The sequence below is a fragment of the Choloepus didactylus genome, chromosome X (assembly GCF_015220235.1).
Source record: "Choloepus didactylus isolate mChoDid1 chromosome X, mChoDid1.pri, whole genome shotgun sequence".
Classification (NCBI taxonomy): domain Eukaryota; kingdom Metazoa; phylum Chordata; class Mammalia; order Pilosa; family Megalonychidae; genus Choloepus; species Choloepus didactylus.
In genome coordinates, this window is record NC_051334.1 from 85,561,577 (window position 1) to 85,580,814 (window position 19,238).

The following is a 19,238-nucleotide window of genomic DNA, read 5'->3' on the forward strand; positions in this document are numbered from 1 at the left end:
TGAACTGAAGGATTAGACTATTGCAGCAGCCTTAAAACTCTAGGATCATCAGGGAGATTTGATTGTTAGGGCCACCCCCCCTCCCCGACTGCCCAGAAACACGCCCCACATACAGGGCAGGCAACACCAACTACACACGCAAGCTTGGTACACCAATTGGGCCCCACAAGACTCACTCCCCCACTCACCAAAAAGGCTAAGCAGGGGAGAACTGGCTTGTGGAGAACAGGTGGCTCGTGGACGCCACCTGCTGGTTAGTTAGAGAAAGTGTACTCCACGAAGCTGTAGATCTGATAAATTAGAGATAAGGACTTCAATTGGTCTACAAACCCTAAAACAACCCTATCAAGTTCAGCAAATGCCACGAGGCCAAAAACAACAGAAAATTATAAAGCATATGAAAAAACCAGACGATATGGATAACCCAAGCCCAAGCACCCAAATCAAAAGACCAGAAGAGACACAGCACCTAGAGCAGCTACTCAAAGAACTAAAGATGAACAATGAGACCATAGTACGGGATATGAAGGAAATCAAGAAGACCCTAGAAGAGCATAAAGAAGACATTGCAAGACTAAATAAAAAAATGAATGATCTTATGGAAATTAAAGAAACTGTTGACCAAATTAAAAAGATTCTGGACACTCATAGTACAAGACTAGAGGAAGTTGAACAACGAATCAGTGACCTCGAAGATGACAGAATGGAAAATGAAAGCATAAAAGAAAGAATGGGGAAAAAAATTAAAAAACTCGAAATGGACCTCAGGGATATGATAGATGATATGAAACGTCCGAATATAAGACTCATTGGTGTCCCAGAAGGGGAAGAAAAGGGTAAAGGTCTAGGAAGAGTATTCAAAGAAATTGTTGGGGAAAACTTCCCAAATCTTCTAAACAACATAAATACACAAATCATAAATGCTCAGCGAACTCCAAATACAATAAATCCAAATAAACCCACTCCGAGACATATACTGATCACACTGTCAAACACAGAAGAGAAGGAGCAAGTTCTGAAAGCAGCAAGAGAAAAGCAATTCACCACATACAAAGGAAACAGCATAAGACTAAGTAGTGACTACTCAGCAGCCACCATGCAGGCGAGAAGGCAGTGGCACGATATATTTAAAATTCTGAGTGAGAGGAATTTCCAGCCAAGAATACTTTATCCAGCAAAGCTCTCCTTCAAATTTGAGGGAGAGCTTAAATTTTTCACAGACAAACAAATGCTGAGAGAATTTGCTAACAAGAGACCTGCCCTACTGGAGATACTAAAGGGAGCCCCACAGACAGAGAAACAAAGACAGGACAGAGAGACTTGGAGAAAGGTTCAGTACTAAAGAGATTCGGTATGGGTACAATAAAGGATATTAATAGAGAGAGAGAAAAATATAGCAAACATAAACCAAAGGATAAGATGGCCGATTCAAGAAATGCCTTCACGGTTTTAACGCTGAATGTAAATGGATTAAACTCCCCAATTAAAAGATATAGATTCGCAGAATGGATCAAAAAAAATGAACCATCAATATGTTGCATATAAGAGACTCATCTTAGACACAGGGACACAAAGAAACTGAAAGTGAAAGGATGGAAAAAAATATTTCATGCAAGCTACAGCCAAAAGAAAGCAGGTGTAGCAATATTAATCTCAGATAAAATAGACTTCAAATGCAGGGATGTTTTGAGAGACAAAGAAGGCCACTACATACTAATAAAAGGGGCTATTCAGCAAGAAGAAATAACAATCGTAAATGTCTATGCACCCAATCAAGGTGCCACAAAATACATGAGAGAAACACTGGCAAAACTAAAGGAAGCAATTGATGTTTCCACAATAATTGTGGGAGACTTCAACACATCACGCTCTCCTATAGATAGATCAACCAGAAAGAAGACCAATAAGGAAATTGAAAACCTAAACAATCTGATAAATGAATTAGATTTAACAGACATCTACAGGACATTACATCCCAAATCACCAGGATACACATACTTTTCTAGTGCTCACGGAACTTTCTCCAGAATAGATCATATGCTGGGACATAAAACAAGCCTCAATAAATTTAAAAAGATTGAAATTATTCAAAGCACATTCACTGACCACAATGGAATACAATTAGAAGTCAATAACCATCAGAGACTTAGAAAATTCACAAATACCTGGAGGTTAAACAACACACTCCTAAACAATCAGTGGGTTAAAGAAGAAATAGCAAGAGAAATTGCTAAATATATAGAGACGAATGAAAATGAGAACACAACATACCAAAACCTATGGGATGCAGCAAAAGCAGTGCTAAGGGGGAAATTTATAGCACTAAACGCATATATTAAAAAGGAAGAAAGAGCCAAAATCAAAGAACTAATGGATCAACTGACCAAGCTAGAAAATGAACAGCAAACCAATCCTAAACCAAGTACAAGAAAAGAAATAACAAGGATTAAAGCAGAAATAAATGACATAGAGAACAAAAAAACAATAGAGAGGATAAGTATCACCAAAAGTTGGTTCTTTGAGAAGATCAACAAGATTGACAAGCCCCTAGCTAGACTGACAAAATCAAAAAGAGAGAAGACCCATATAAACAAAATAATGAATGAAAAAGGTGACATAACTGCAGATCCTGAAGAAATTAAAAAAATTATAAGAGGATATTATGAACAACTGTATGGCAACAAACTGGATAATGTAGAAGAAATGGACAATTTCCTGGAAACATATGAACAACCTAGACTGACCAGAGAAGAAATAGAAGACCTCAACCAACCCATCACAAGCAAAGAGATCCAATCAGTCATCAAAAATCTTCCCACAAATAAATGCCCAGGGCCAGATGGCTTCACAGGGGAATTCTACCAAACTTTCCAGAAAGAACTGACACCAATCTTACTCAAACTCTTTCAAAACATTGAAAAAAATGGAACACTACCTAACTCATTTTATGAAGCTAACATCAATCTAATACCAAAACCAGGCAAAGATGCTACAAAAAAGGAAAACTACCGGCCAATCTCCCTAATGAATATAGATGCAAAAATCCTCAACAAAATACTTGCAAATCGAATCCAAAGACACATTAAAAAAATCATACACCATGACCAAGTGGGGTTCATTCCAGGCATACAAGGATGGTTCAACATAAGAAAAACAATCAATGTATTACAACACATTAAAAACTCGAAAGGGAAAAATCAATTGATCATCTCAATAGATGCTGAAAAAGCATTTGACAAAATCCAACATCCCTTTTTGATAAAAACACTTCAAAAGGTAGGAATTGAAGGAAACTTCCTCAACATGATAAAGAGCATATATGAAAAACCCACAGCCAGCATAGTACTCAATGGTGAGAGACTGAAAGCCTTCCCTCTAAGATCAGGAACAAGACAAGGATGCCCGCTGTCACCACTGTTATTCAACATTGTGCTGGAAGTGCTAGCCAGGGCAATCCGGCAAGACAAAGAAATAAAAGACATCCAAATTGGAAAAGAAGAAGTAAAACTGTCATTGTTTGCAGATGATATGATCTTATATCTAGAAAACCCTGAGAAATCAACGATACAGCTACTAGAGCTAATAAACAAATTTAGCAAAGTAGCGGGATACAAGATTAATGCACATAAGTCAGTAATGTTTCTATATGCTAGAAATGAACAAACTGAAGAGACACTCAAGAAAAAGATACCATTTTCAATAGCAACTAAAAAAATCAAGTACCTAGGAATAAACTTAACCAAAGATGTAAAAGACCTATACAAAGAAAACTACATAACTCTACTAAAAGAAATAGAAGGGGACCTTAAAAGATGGAAAAATATTCCATGTTCATGGATAGGAAGGCTAAATGTCATTAAGATGTCAATTCTACCCAAACTCATCTACAGATTCAATGCAATCCCAATCAAAATTCCAACAACCTACTTTGCAGACTTGGAAAAGCTAGTTATCAAATTTATTTGGAAAGGGAAGATGCCTCGAATTGCTAAAGACACTCTAAAAAAGAAAAACGAAGTGGGAGGACTTACACTCCCTGACTTTGAAGCTTATTATAAAGCCACAGTTGCCAAAACAGCATGGTACTGGCACAAAGATAGACATATAGATCAATGGAATCGAATTGAGAATTCAGAGATAGACCCTCAGATCTATGGCCGACTGATCTTTGATAAGGCCCCCAAAGTCACTGAACTGAGTCATAATGGTCTTTTCAACAAATGGGGCTGGGAGAGTTGGATATCCATATCCAAAAGAATGAAAGAGGACCCCTACCTCACCCCCTACACAAAAATTAACTCAAAATGGACCAAAGATCTCAATATAAAAGAAAGTACCATAAAACTCCTAGAAGATAATGTAGGAAAACATCTTCAAGACCTTGTATTAGGCGGCCACTTCCTAGACTTTAAACCCAAAGCACAAGCAACAAAAGAGAAAATAGATAAATGGGAACTCCTCAAGCTTAGAAGTTTCTGCACCTCAAAGGAATTTCTCAAAAAGGTAAATAGGCAGCCAAATCAATGGGAAAAAATTTTTGGAAACCATGTATCTGACAAAAGACTGATATCTTGCATATACAAAGAAATCCTACAACTCAATGACAATAGTACAGACAGCCCAATTATAAAATGGGCAAAAGATATGAAAAGACAGTTCTCTGAAGAGGAAATACAAATGTCCAAGAAACACATGAAAAAATGTTCAGCTTCACTAGCTATTAGAGACATGCAAATTAAGACCACAATGAGATACCATCTAACACCGGTTAGAATGGCTGCCATTAAACAAACAGGAAACTACAAATGCTGGAGGGGATGTGGAGAAATTGGAACTCTTATTCATTGTTGGTGGGACTGTATAATGGTTCAGCCACTCTGGAAGGCAGTCTGGCACTTCCTTAGAAAACTAGATATAGAGCTACCATTCGATCCAGCGATTGCACTTCTCGGTATATACCCGGAAGATCGGAAAGCAGTGACACGAACAGATATCTGCACGCCAATGTTCATAGCAGCATTATTCACAATTGCCAAGAGATGGAAACAACCCAAATGTCCTTCAACAGATGAGTGGATAAATAAAATGTGGTATATACACACGATGGAATACTACGCGGCAGTAAGAAGGAACGATCTGGTGAAACATATGACAACATGGATGAAACTTGAAGACATAATGCTGAGCGAAATAAGCCAGGCACAAAAAGAGAAATATTATATGCTACCACTAATGTGAACTTTGAAAATGTAAAACAAATGGTTTATAATGTAGAATGTAGGGGAACTAGCAATAGAGAGCAATTAAGGAAGGGGGAACAATAATCCAAGAAGAACAGATAAGCTATTTAACGTTCTGGGGATGCCCAGAAATGACTATGGTCTGTTAATTTCTGATGGATGTAGTAGGAACAAGTTCACTGAAATGTTGCTATATTATGTAACTTTCTTGGGGTAAAGTAGGAACATGTTGGAAGTTAAGCAGTTATCTTAGGTTAGTTGTCTTTTTCTTACTCCCTTGTTATGGTCTCTTTGAAATGTTCTTTTATTGTATGTTTGTTTTCTTTTTAACTTTTTTTTTCATACAGTTGATTTAAAAAAGAAGGGAAAGGTCTAGATTGTAAGCTCTTACAGCAGTTAACTCTATCCCTGAACTGTAAGGCCTATCTCTAAACTTTGAGATGCTGATCCCCTAGCGTATGTTGTCACAAACATTGGGACTGGTGGTTTGATGTGCTGAGCCCTTGAGCGTGGGACCTTGCCCTTATGAAGCTCATTACCACAAAGGAGAGTCTAAAGTTGTATGTAATGGTGCCTAAGAGTCTCCCCCTGAGTACCTCTTTGTTGCTCAGATGTGGCCCTCTCTCTCTCTAACTGAGCCATCTCGACAGGTGAACTCGCTGCCCTCCCCCCTACGTGGGACCCAACTCCCAGGGGTGTAAATCTCCCTGGCAACGCAGAGTATGACTCCCGGGGATGAATGTAGACCCGGCATCGTGGGACTGAGAGTATCTTCTTGACCAAAAGGGGATGCAAAATGAGACAAAATGGTTTAGAGTGGCTGAGAGATTCCAAATGGAGTCGAGAGGTCACTCTGGTGGACATTCTTATGCACTATATAGATAACACCTCTTAGGCTTTAATGTATTGGAATAGCTAGAAGTAAATACCTGACACTACCAAACTCCAACCCAGCAGCCTGGACTCCTGAAGACAATTATATAATAATGTAGATTACAAGGGGTGACAGTGTGATTTTGAAGACCTTGTGGATCACACCCCCTTTATCTAGTGTATGGATGAGTGGAGGAATGGGGATAAAAACTAAAGGACAAATGGGGTGGGATGGGGGGATGATTTGGGTGTTTTTTTTTTCACTTTTATTTTTTATTCTTGTTCTGGTTCTTTCTGATGTAAGGAAAATGTTCAGAGATAGATTGTGGTGATGAACGCATAACTATGTTATCATACTGTGGACAGTGGATTGTATATCATGGATGATTGTATGATGTGTGAATGTATTTCAATAAAACTGAATTAAAAAAAAAAAAAAAGAAAAGAAAAAAGACAAACAAGGAAAAAAAAAAAAGATGTAGTGCCCCCTTGAGGAGCCTATGGAGAATGCAGGTGTATTCGCCTACCCCACCTCCATGGTTGCTAACATGACCACAGACATAGGGGACTGGTGGTTTGATGGGTTGAGCCCTCTACCATAAGTTTTACCCTTGGGAAGATGGTTGCTGCAAAGGAGAGGCTAGGCCTCCCTGTATTTGTGCCTAAGAGTCTCCTCCTGAATGCCTCTTTGTTGCTCAGATTTGGCCCTCTCTCTCTGGCTAAGCCAACTTGAAAGGTGAAATCACTGCCCTCCCCACTACGTGGGATCAGACACCCAGGGGAGTGAATCTCCCTGGCAACGTGGAATATGACTCCCGGGGAGGAATGTAGACCCGGCATCGTGGGATGGAGAACATCTTCTTGACCAAAAGGGGGATGTGAAAGGAAATGAAATAAGCTTCAGTGGCAGAGAGAATCCAAAAGGAGCCGAGAGGTCACTCTGGTGGGCACTCTTACGCACACTTTAGACAACCTTTTTTAGGTTCTAAAGAATTGGGGTAGCTGGTGGTGGATACCTGAAACTATTAAACTACAACCCAGAACCCATGAATCTCGAAGACAGTTGTATAAAAATGTAGCTTATGAGGGGTGACAATGGGATTGGGAATGCCATAAGGACCAAACTCCACTTTGTCTAGTTTATGGATGGATGTGTAGAAAAGTAGGGGAAGGAAACAAACAGACAAAGGTACCCAGTGTTCTTTTTTACTTCAATTGCTCTTTTTCACTCTAATTATTATTCTTGTTATTTTTGTGTGTGTGCTAATGAAGGTGTCAGGGATTGATTTAGGTGATGAATGTACAACTATGTAATGGTACTGTAAACAATCGAAAGTACAATTTGTTTTGTATGACTGCGTGGTATGTGAATATATCTCAATAAAATGATGATTTAAAAAAAAAAAAAAAAAAGAGAAAGGAGGTAGGCATGGCTGGCTGGCAGAAAACAGTGTATTTCCCTTGCTCTGAGGCCAGTTTACTTTCATTCACTTATTCAATGAATATTTACTAAGCTCCTACTATGTGCGAAAAAAATATTATGCCAGGTGTTGGGGAATGAATTGAACAAAATGTCTATGGCCTGCCCTTTCAGTGTGGTTGGGACCTTCTTGTTTGCTCCCCACTGCCCTGTAGATTTTACCATGTAAATCAAAGCCCCAGAAGGCACTAAGCTCAAAGATGACGAGCAACATGCTTGGGGAGCAGGAAATAGTCTGCAAATTGACAGATTTAGCCGAATTCAAATTAGTGTAAACTATGAGGCATTTCACGGAGACATACAGGTCTCAGGTGATGTGTGAGCTGATAAAGGACCATGATGTCATGTGGGTATCTGGGGGGATGGGGAGAAAGATCTGGAAATAGAAAAATTATAAGCAGATTACCATGCACATTTTGTTCAGTTATATCTCTAGCGCCCAGTGGAGTATATATTTGGCATTAGTGAAAGCTTGGTAAATATTTGTTGAATAAATAAATGGCATTAACAGGGGAATGGAATCATTTGAAAGGAGCAAGTATAAAAGAGAAAAAGCAAAGCTGAGGATGGTCCCTTAAGAATGGACTTTTAGCATGTAAAGAAGTTAAAAGTTCCAGAAAAGAGATAAAGGAGGAGTAGAGACAGAAAGAGAAGGGTAAACAGGAGTGTGAATTATCATTATTACTGAAGGAAAAGATACCTTAAGAAGATATGGCATGGTCTAATTTAAAAGATTCAGCCTGGCAACAAACATTACTTAGGAAACAATAAATAAACAAAAATTTATTTCATTGATGTCAATCCCAACTTTTTCTGCCATATGCAGGAATCTGCCTCCATATAAGTAAATAATTCCATATTTACATGTGATATCCAAGTAAATATGTGAATATTATTTGAATTGGGAAATAAATAAAGGTGGTCACATTTTACTCAGTATGCATTCTCATATTTAGTTTTATTGTCTACTAAGACCAGGAACAAGAATCATCACCAAAAACCTTGATAACAAATAATACAATAATAATAGCTAATATTTATATTTAGAGTTGGCAAGGCACTTCTCACATATGTCATTTCTTTTAATCCCTATATCACAGATAATATCTCTACTGAGGAATCTGATAATGAGAACGCTGACTCCTTCTCTCTATGCTGCTCTCAAATACCATCTGATGTTTTCTGTTCTGATGGTGAAGAACCAGTTATTCCTTCTGATATAGAAGCATATTTAACATAACTTTTACCTAAAAACACAAGTACAATTTCCAAATGATAAAAAGTGGGAAGGCTTTACTATAATAACTGGAACAGATGTTTCATACCCTTCAAGTCCCATATTAGAAAAAGATACTGGAGGACAAGCTAGACAGTTAAAAGAACTGTGAATATTTTTTAAGAAAGCAGAAAGGTCCTCTTAGATATAGATAACATATAATCACTTAGTCCACTGTGAAAATAGGATGGGCTATAGCTGTTACTTTAATCATGGAGAAGTGATAAATAATGTAGCAAGGTTGAATACAGTCCAAATCAAATGTATGTTTATCAATATGATGTAATGGCTAAACTAATCAATACAATAGAATAAAAAACTATATTAACAAGTTAAAAACAAGTAACAGTAATCTCTTTTCTAATTTTTATACAAGTAAAAGTATGTTACATTACTCTTACAGAAATCATAGATTAATTAGTAAAAATATTATCAGTAGAGTTTTACAGGCATTAAAGGCTAAGTCTCTGATAACGTGGATACCTTCCTTTGATCTTGAACCATTCATGTTCACGAAGCATCATTTAATATAAAAATAGAATATGATTTAATTGAATGTAACTCAAAAATGCTATAAATTCTCTGTAACTGAAACAAGGGAGAGCTCTCTCTGATCTCATGTCCAGCTGCATCTGGAGGAGTGGGGGCTCCCAGGCTTGGTAATGTATCAATTAATTTTTACATTGTAAACTTGTTCCTTTTACCTTAAATGCTCCTTTTAGTAAAAATGTGTTAAAGGTGAAAAAAAAAAAAAAAAAAAAAAAAGAAAAAAAGAATTATGCACCATGACCAAGTGGGGTTTTATTCAAGCCATGCAAAGGTGGTTCAACACAAGAAAATCAATCTAATGCAACACATAAAAAAAAATTGAAAGGGAAAAATCACATGATCATCTCGATTGACAAGGAAAAGTCATTTGACAAAATCCAGCATTCTTTCTTGATAAAAACACTTCAAAAGGTAGGAATAAAAGGAAACTGCCTCAATTTGATAAAGGGCATATATAAAAAACCCAGAGCCAGCATCGTACTCAATGGTGAGGTACTGAAAGCCTTCTCCCTAAGATTGGGAATGAGACAAGGATGCTCCCTGTTACATTATTCAACATTGTGCTAGAAATTCTAGCCAGATCAATTAGGCAAGAAAAAGAAATAAAAGGCATCCATGTAAAGCTGTCGTTATTTGCAAACGACATGATCGTATATTTGGAGAATTGCAAGAAATCTACGACAAAGCTACTTGAGCTAATAAACAAATTCAGCAAATTGGTGGGATGCAAGATTAACAAGCAAAAATCAGTAGTGCTTCTAGATGCTAGTAATGACCCAACCAAGGAGGCAATTAAGGAAAAAAATTATATTCACAATAGCAACTAAAACAATCAAGTATCTAGGAATAAACTTAACCAAGGATGTTAAGGTCCTGTACAGAAAAAACTGCAAAATATTACTAAAAGAAATCAAAGAAGGCCTAAACAGATGGAAAGACATTCCGTGTTCACGGATAAGAAGGCTAAATGTCGTTAAGATGTCAATTCTACCCAAATTGATCTACACATTCAATGCAATACCAATCAAAATTCTAACAACCTATTTTGCAGACTTGGAAAAGTTAGTTATTAAATTTATTTGGAAGGGAAAGGGGCCTTGAGTAGCCAAAAGCATTCTAAAAAGAGGAACAAAGTGAGAGGACTTATAGTTCCTGACTTAAGTTTATTATAAGGCCACAGTGATCAAAACAGCATGGTATTGGCACAAAGACAGACATACTGATCAGTGGAATCAAACTGAGAATTCAGAAATAGACCCTCAGATCTATGGTCAATCGATTTTTGACAAGGTCCCCAAATCCTCTGAATTGGGACAGAAAGTCTCTTTAACAAGTGGGGCTGGGAGAACTGGATAACCATATCCAAAGGAATGAAAGAGGATGGCTACCTCACACCCTATGCAAAAATTAACTCAAAATGGATAAAGGACCAAAATATAAGAGTCAGTACCATAAAACTCCCAGAAGAGAACATAGGGAAACATCTTCAAGACCTAGCAAAAGAGGTATCTTCTTAGATCTTACACCCAAAGCACAAGCAATGAAAGAAAAAATAAATGGGAACTCCTCAAGACTGAATACTTCTGTGCTTCAAAGGACTTTGTCAAAAAGGTGAAGCAGCCAACTCAATGGGAGAGAATATTTGATAACCATATATCTGATAAGGGTTTGATATTCAGTATATATAAAGAAATCCTACAACTCAACAAATAAAAGGACAAATAACCCAATTATAAAATGGGCAAAAGATAAGAACAGACATTTATCCAAAGAGGAAATACAAATGGCTCAAGGGCACATGAAAAGATGTTCATCTTTATTAGCTATTAGGAAAATGCAAATCAAAATCACAATGCGATATCATCTCACACCTACATGAATGACGGCTCTCAAACAGGAAACTACAAATGTTGGAGAGGATCTGGAGAAACAGGAACACTTATCCACTGCTGTGGGGAACATGAAATGATATAGCCACTGTGGAAGACAGTTAAGTGGTTGTTCAGAAAACTAAATACTGACTTGCCCTATAATCCAGCAATTCGGCTACTCGGTATATAACCAGAAGATGTGAAAGCAGGAACACAAACAAACATTTGCACGCCAATGTTCAAGCAGCATTATTCACAATGCCAAAAGATGAAAGCAATCCAAGAGTCCAACAACAGATGAGTGGATAAACAAATGTGGTATATACATATGATGGAACATTATGCAGCAATAAGAAAGAATGAGGTCCTGAAGCATGTAACAACATGGATGAACCTTGAGGACATAATATTGAGTGAACTAAGCCAGACACAAAAGGACAAATGTATGATTTCACTAATATGAACAAACTAAAACATGTAAACTCAGAGTCTTTAAATGTAGAATTTAAGGTACCTAAAGATAGACAGAAACTAGCGAACGGGGAGCGGTTACCTAACGTGTACAGAATTGTCAACGAGGATGATCTTAAAAGCTTGAGAATGGACAGAAGTGACAAATGCTTGTTATTGGGATTCTAAGTAATAGTGCCGTATTGAAGGTGAATTTGATTGAAAGGAGTTTTTAAAAGTCATATATGTTACTGATTAACACTGAATATAAATAAGTTCTTGCATGAACTATCATAAATTTAAAAAATAATAGAGGGGTCTATGAGAAAAAACATAGCTACTGCAAACTATGGACTACAGTGAATAGTAATATTTTAAATTACTTTCACAAAACAATAACAGATTTACTACACCAATATTATGGGTCAACAATGGGGGGGATAAAGGGTATCAGAGGATTTGGGTTTAATTTTTTATTCTTATTTCTGTTCTGGAGTAATGAAAATGTTCTAAAATTGATCACGGGTATGTATGCAGAACTATGTGGTAATACTGTGAGCCAGTGACTGTATAATTTGGATGGCTTGTGTGATTTGTGAATATATCTCAATGAAATTGGGAAAACAAAACTAGTAAGTCCAATAATATCTCGGCAAAGACAGAATAAATACTTCATTCGAACAGACCAATCTTCAAATGCAGTATTACTAGTAATATTACTGCCTCTTTAATACATCTTTCAAAATTTAACCCTCCCTTAAAAGCCCAGTTCAAATGCTACCAGTTCCTTTAAGTCTTCCCTCAAATGAATATATTAACTAGTTCACTTGCTAATTATTGCACAGCCCCAATGCAGCTTTATAATTTTATTTTGGTATATATATATATATATAATGATTTATCTATGTCTGTCTTGCTTACTAGACTGCGATCTCCCTGGATCATGTGCTTCATCTTTGTTGCGCACACCATTTCCAATCAACAACTTCTAGGAAAATGTTGTATTCAAACTAGAGTACCCAAATATTGCTGAATAAAGTGCCATTCCCCAAATTCGCCAGAGGGGGTAAATTTGGACATATTAGGGGAATAAATAAATTTAACATCCTTATATGTTCATACAAGTAAATTATTAAGGAATGTCATTTATCATTGGCTCATAAAAAAATGAAAAACATTTTTTTATCATGAAAAACAGTATTTTTTACCTACTGCTTATTTTTAAGGCTCTTCATATTCTTTTCTGCTTAAGTATTTCTACTGACCAAGCCCAATTTTTAGCTTTGTTAAATATTCCCTAACAAATTTATCTTCTTTTTTTTCCATACCAGGTAATCAGTTTAGTCCAAAGAAATACAGAGTAAAGAAAATCCCAAGGAACAGGACTTCATTCCACAAAGCAGTTAGAAGATTTGTAGCTGCTGTAGTACTAGATCCTCAAGAGCTTCTCTGGACATATACTCAAGAAAAAAACGGACTTCTCATCAGCCCACTGCTCATTCACATCAAAGTTAAATGAGTAAAAATGGAACACAAGGATCTATACTAATACTGAGTTACAGAACTATTGGGAGATGCATCCCTTTAAGTCTTAACATACATTTACATCACTTCTTAAAGTCTAATAAATGCATACTACATACTACACTGAATAGTTCCAACATGAGAGGTGTATAATACAAACCGTCACAGGTCTCAAATCAAGTGATATTTAGGTAAATTAAAATTAGTAAAATACCGAAATCAAACCCATTCATTTCACTAGGGAAGCTTTTTAATCATGGAAATCAGTTTTCCAAACTTTAATATTAGTTCAATAGCCTGGAATTTGCTAATGGGAATACTAGATACAACCAATCACAATTTATTATTTGTTTACTCTTACAAATAAGGGTTTTACCAGCTAACCTGAAATGAAAACACTGATTTGATATCCAAGTAACTATTAGATTCTGCACTTTTGAATAGAAGTCCACAATCTCTTACACACAATTCTGAAATCTAAAAATTTCTGAAAGGAATTTTTTGTACTATGGTGCCTAAATGCATTTGGCAGCAAAATCTGATCTGAACTGTTATTCCTAAGTGTGAATGTTCATATTTTTGCAGCAAAAATATTAATGCATTTGATTATAGGATATTGCCTCAGACCCCATTGGGTAATCGATGGTAATTAACCTAAATTACTTTTCTAAAAATGAAAAATTTGCAAATTCTGAAAAACATTAAGCAAGGGACTGTGGCCTTATAGTTATTATAATAGCTACAGAGGCAAAACTCCATCTACACATCTGATACAGTAGATCATTAAATTGAAGAGGATGCCAAGCCTGCTTGGTTTTCGTATCAACTCATTAGTTAAGACAAGCTTTCCATAAAAGAATTTGAAGTTTTACTAAAAAAAGGATTCAATTCAATTTCATTAAACTCCAATTGGGATATGTGAAAAATTCTATCATAAGGAATGACAGGAAAAATTTAAACATTCTACCTGTGTTAAGAATACAATTACATGTGAAATCTATTTTTATTAACTTAAAAAAAATCCCAAGGGTCCCTTGCTAACTGACATGTTTTACTGACTAAAAAAAGAAAAACGCTACATGAGTGACCACTGCACATTTTACAGCTGATTTTTAAAAATAACTGGAATAATAATAAAAATTAGGTATTTAACTCTGTTTGGTATCACTGACCACCTGACAAAAACCCAAATTGCTTAAGAGCTCCATCTCATCAGGCAGGAGTAATCCATCTACTTTTTGGATTTTCTTTCTTCTTTTATTTTGTTAATATTTCTAAAGGTTAGAAACTTCTGTTTAAGTCAATGGAAATTACTTATAAGGATTGGCAACACATATCCATGAAATAAAATTAAATTATTTCAGAGAATTTCGTGGTTCTCAAAATTAGCCTGATTTTAAAAGTCATATATTCTTGGAGTCCACCAAGATGGAATCCTGGATAATCTTTGAACCACTAGCAAAAACAGGCAAAAAGCCATCATCCCAAAACACTGGAAAGGAATTAAAGGAGGCAGGAACTAAGCAAGGGGCAGATCAAAACACATCTTTAAACACACTAGGAAAAGTTCATGGTGCCATTTCTGACCCCTCACTGATACCTCCCTGGTACAATGAGGAGCCGATCTATGGTTCCATAGTGGGTCCCTGGCCCTGTTCCAAGGTAGAACAGTAACCCCTATGCACATGCTTGGATGCCTATGTTCCCTACCAATCTATACCATGGCAGCATGAAACACTCAACCAGGAAATTCTTATCTGGCTCAACCTCCCAGAAGTTTCCCTGCAGGGAGAAGCAGCTTGCAAACAGCTAGAACTGTAAGAAACAATTCAGTCAAAGCTGCTGAGGCAAAGGATTACTTGCCTTAAATTCTACAATAGAGAATTCTGGAGGAGGAGAAAGTTTATTTCATAGGGGATAGAGGACCATTCAAATATCTGTAAAGCAGGGAATTTCTAAGGCCAATAGCAAACACAAACCCAGGACAACACAGATTCAGAAAAGACAGAGAGGAAGCTGCACTTTGCATTGCCTTGGGCTGATCTTGATAGGAGGGCTAAACTCTAAAGGAGAGCACCAACCAATACAGAGACAATTTGCAAAGACTATGAAGGGTGTTTCTTGCATTGTTTTGTTTTGTTTTTTGGTTTGTTTGTTGCTTTTGTTAGGTCATGGCACTCAAGGAAATCTCCGATATATCATTAGCTGGATAAAAAACCTAAGGAACAGACAGCTCAGAGACTAAATCCCAGAGCTAACAGTTTAAAATGTTAACAAGTACAGGGTACAACAAAAGATTACCAAAGAGACAAAAAAAACAGGAAATGATGGTCCATGGAAAGGAACAAGATAAAAATCCAAAAAACCATTAAAGAGGACCAAACTTTTGACATACCAGACAAAGACTTAAAAAAATCCTCAATATATGCAAGGAGATAAAGAAAAGCACAGACAAACAACTACAGGATGTTAGGAAAACAATAAATGAACAATAAGAGAATCTCAATAAAGAGATAGAAGTTTTTAAAAGGAACCAAAAAACAAACAAAAAAAAAAACGGGAGTTGAAGACCAAAATAATGGAAGATTGGATATGGCAGAAGAATCAGTGAACTCTAAGACATGATGACTGAAATTATTACTTCAGGCTGAGGAACAGAAACAAAAAGTTAAGTAAACAGGGCCTAAAAAATTGTGGAACACCATCAAGTGGAACAAAATACCCCTTATGGGAGTCAAAAAGAAGAAGAAAGAGAAAGAGAGAAAGGGGAAGAGAGAATATTCAAAGAAATAATGGGAAAAAAACTTCCTAAATTTAATAAAACAAATAAATATGCACATTCAAGATGCCCAACAAATCCCAAATAGGATAATCTCTAAGAGAATCATGCCCAGACACATGTTAGTTAAACTGCTTAAATGCAAAAGACAGGGAGAGAGCTCTTAAAGCTCCAAGAGTAGAACAAGGTGTTATGTGCAATCAACTCCCATTAAGATTAAATGCCTAGTTATCATTACAAACCCTGGAAGTGGGACAATAAAATTAAATTGCTAAAAAAAAAAAAAAAACCTGCCAACCAAGAAATTTATATCCAACAAAACTATCTTTCAAAAATGAGGGAAAAATTAAGACATTTCTTTTTAAACAAAAGCTGAGGTACTTCGACTCCACTAGACCTGACCTATAAACAATGTAAAGAAAGCTATTTTGACTAAAAGGAAAAGACATTAGACAATGGATCAAAGCAGCATAAAGATATAAAGCTTTCCAGTAAGGGTAAGCACATGGGTAATAATAACTGGCAGTACTACTGTATTGTACTTTTTAGTATGTAACCCCACATTTTTCTTCTTACAGGTTCTAAACGCAAATGCATAAAAATCATGGTATGTGAATATATCTCAATAAAACTTCACTTTAAAAAAGTAATGGTGTATCTATAATTATGGACATACGGTACATAAAGATATAATTTATAACAAGTATACCAAAAAGGTGGGGGGGGGGGGAGCAATACAGGAATATTATATCTGTATGTAATTGAACTTAACATATATCAAACATATATACATTTAGGATGTTAAATTTTAGCCCTACTGTCACCACAAAGAAAATACATGAAAATATGTACAGAAAGAAATGAGAACTCAAAAATGATACAATACAAAAATCGAATAAACATGAAAATAGGCATGAATGGAAGAATCGAGATTCAAAAAATATATATAAGATTTACAAAGACCAAATAGCAAAATGTTTAAAAACTCCAATCAAAATGCAGAGTCTGGCAGAATAGATAAAAAATAAAAAGTGTGTCCCAAATATAAGCTTTCTACAAGAGACTAACCTTAAATTCAAAGAGACAAGTAGGTTTGAAAGTGAAAAGATGGAAAAAAAATTATACCATGCAAGTAGTACCAAAAAGAAAGCTGGGGTAGCTATACTAATAGCCATGTTGTGGTCTGAAGCTGTATGAACTCCAGAAAATTATGTTCTTAAATTTAATCAATTTCTGTGGGAGTGGACCTATTTTCAGTTGGAGCTTTTGACAAGGCTACTCCAACCTAAGGTGAAACTCATCTCATTCAGGATGGGTCTTAATCCTATTACAGGAACAGTTTATAAATGGGATGAATACAGAGGAGAGAGAAAAAGTTACAGAAATAAGAAGCTGAAAGCAAAGAAACCCAGAAGGGATGGAACAGACCAGTAGATGCCGCTATGTGCCTTGCCATGTGGCAGGAGTCAAGGATCGTTGGCAGCCTTGATATGGACATTTTTCTGAGCCCTAAAACTGTAAGCTAATAAATGCCCATTGTTAAGCCAACCCATTTCTTGGTATCTGCTTTCACAGCCTAAGAACCTAAAACACGCAAATAAAATAGACTAAGTAAAAACCTATGATGAGGGAGAAAGAAGGTCAATATATTAAAGGGGAGAATTCAACAAGACATAACATTTATAAATACGTATGCACCAAAGGTCAAAGCCCCAAAATACATGAAGTAAACAGCGACAGATTTGAAGGGAGAAACAGATGGCTCTACATTAATAGTAGCAGACTTGAATACATCACTTTCAATAATGGATAGAACATGTAGATAGAAGATCAAGAGAGATTAGAAGAGGTGAATGATACTAAAAACCAACCAGACCTAACAGACATATATATATATAGATACAGAACACTTCACAAACTAGGAGCTGACTACACATTCTTCTCTCATGCACATGGATCATTCTCCAGGATAGACAATGTTAGGTTACAAAACAAAACACAATAAATCCAAAACTCTTTAAATCATGCAATATATTGTCTCCAAACATAACTGAATGAAGTTAGGAATCAGGAACAGAAGATGAAAATTCACAAATATGTAGATATTAAACACCACACTCTTAAACAACCAATCCTTCAAAGAAGAAATCACAAGGGAAATTACGAAATATCTTGTGGCAAATGAAAATGAAAGCACAACATACCAAAACTTATGGAATGCAAGAAAGGCAGTTCTGACTGAAGTTCACAGCTCTAAATGCTTACATTAAAAAAGAATATTTTAAATCAAAAACAATCTCATACCTGGCTGAACTAGAAAAAAGGAAGAGGAAATAAACCAAAAGTGAGCAGAAGGAAAGAGATAACAAAGATTAGGAAAAGGATAAATGAAATGGAGACTAAAAAAACAATAGAGAAGGTAGAATGACATCATCAACATGGTGATGTAAGACATCCCCTGAAAGACTCCCAGCAGATTTAGCAAATAAAAGGGAAAATCCCACCTGCTTAGGACTCTGGAGGACAGTAGACACTGGAGAAGTACTTCACAAACAATGAAATCAAAGAAAAAGAAAAATATCAGGTAGGAAATTTCCACCCTGCACCCACCAGTCTGTTCCCATTCCCCTATTCTTCACGCGCGGTCGCGTGCAGCTTGGGTGTCAATCAGACACAGGATCCCTCCAACCACAGACAGGGACTGCAGAACCACTCGCATTACCAAGGTAGGACACTATGCATATCCAGGCACAGGGACCCAAGTCGACAAAAACCCAGGGTGGAATGCAAGCTGCTGAGGAGTGCTGTATACACAAGTGTGTCGTCGTCCCGTCCTCCCCCCCCCCCCGCCGCTTCTCCCCAGGGGAGCAGGGAGGACAAACAGTAAAACTGCTGGCAAGAACTGTGGTGCCTTCACTCAATTCAGTTTCTGTTGACAGCACCACCTAAACCCCAAATGGACTTACCGGGAGTGACCCACCTTTCTGGATTGACCACATTTAGCTCCCTGGGGTGGGATACCCTAATGGAGAAGAAACTAGAGGAAGAAAATCCTCCAAGAAAAAAAAAGGGGCAGGAGAGTATGGGTAAAATAGAACTGCCTAAGATAGGACAGATTACAAAAGTGAAAGTTAAGGAAAATGTGGCACTGAGTAAAGAATTTAAGCAATACAATATCCTCAATATAAAATTCTAC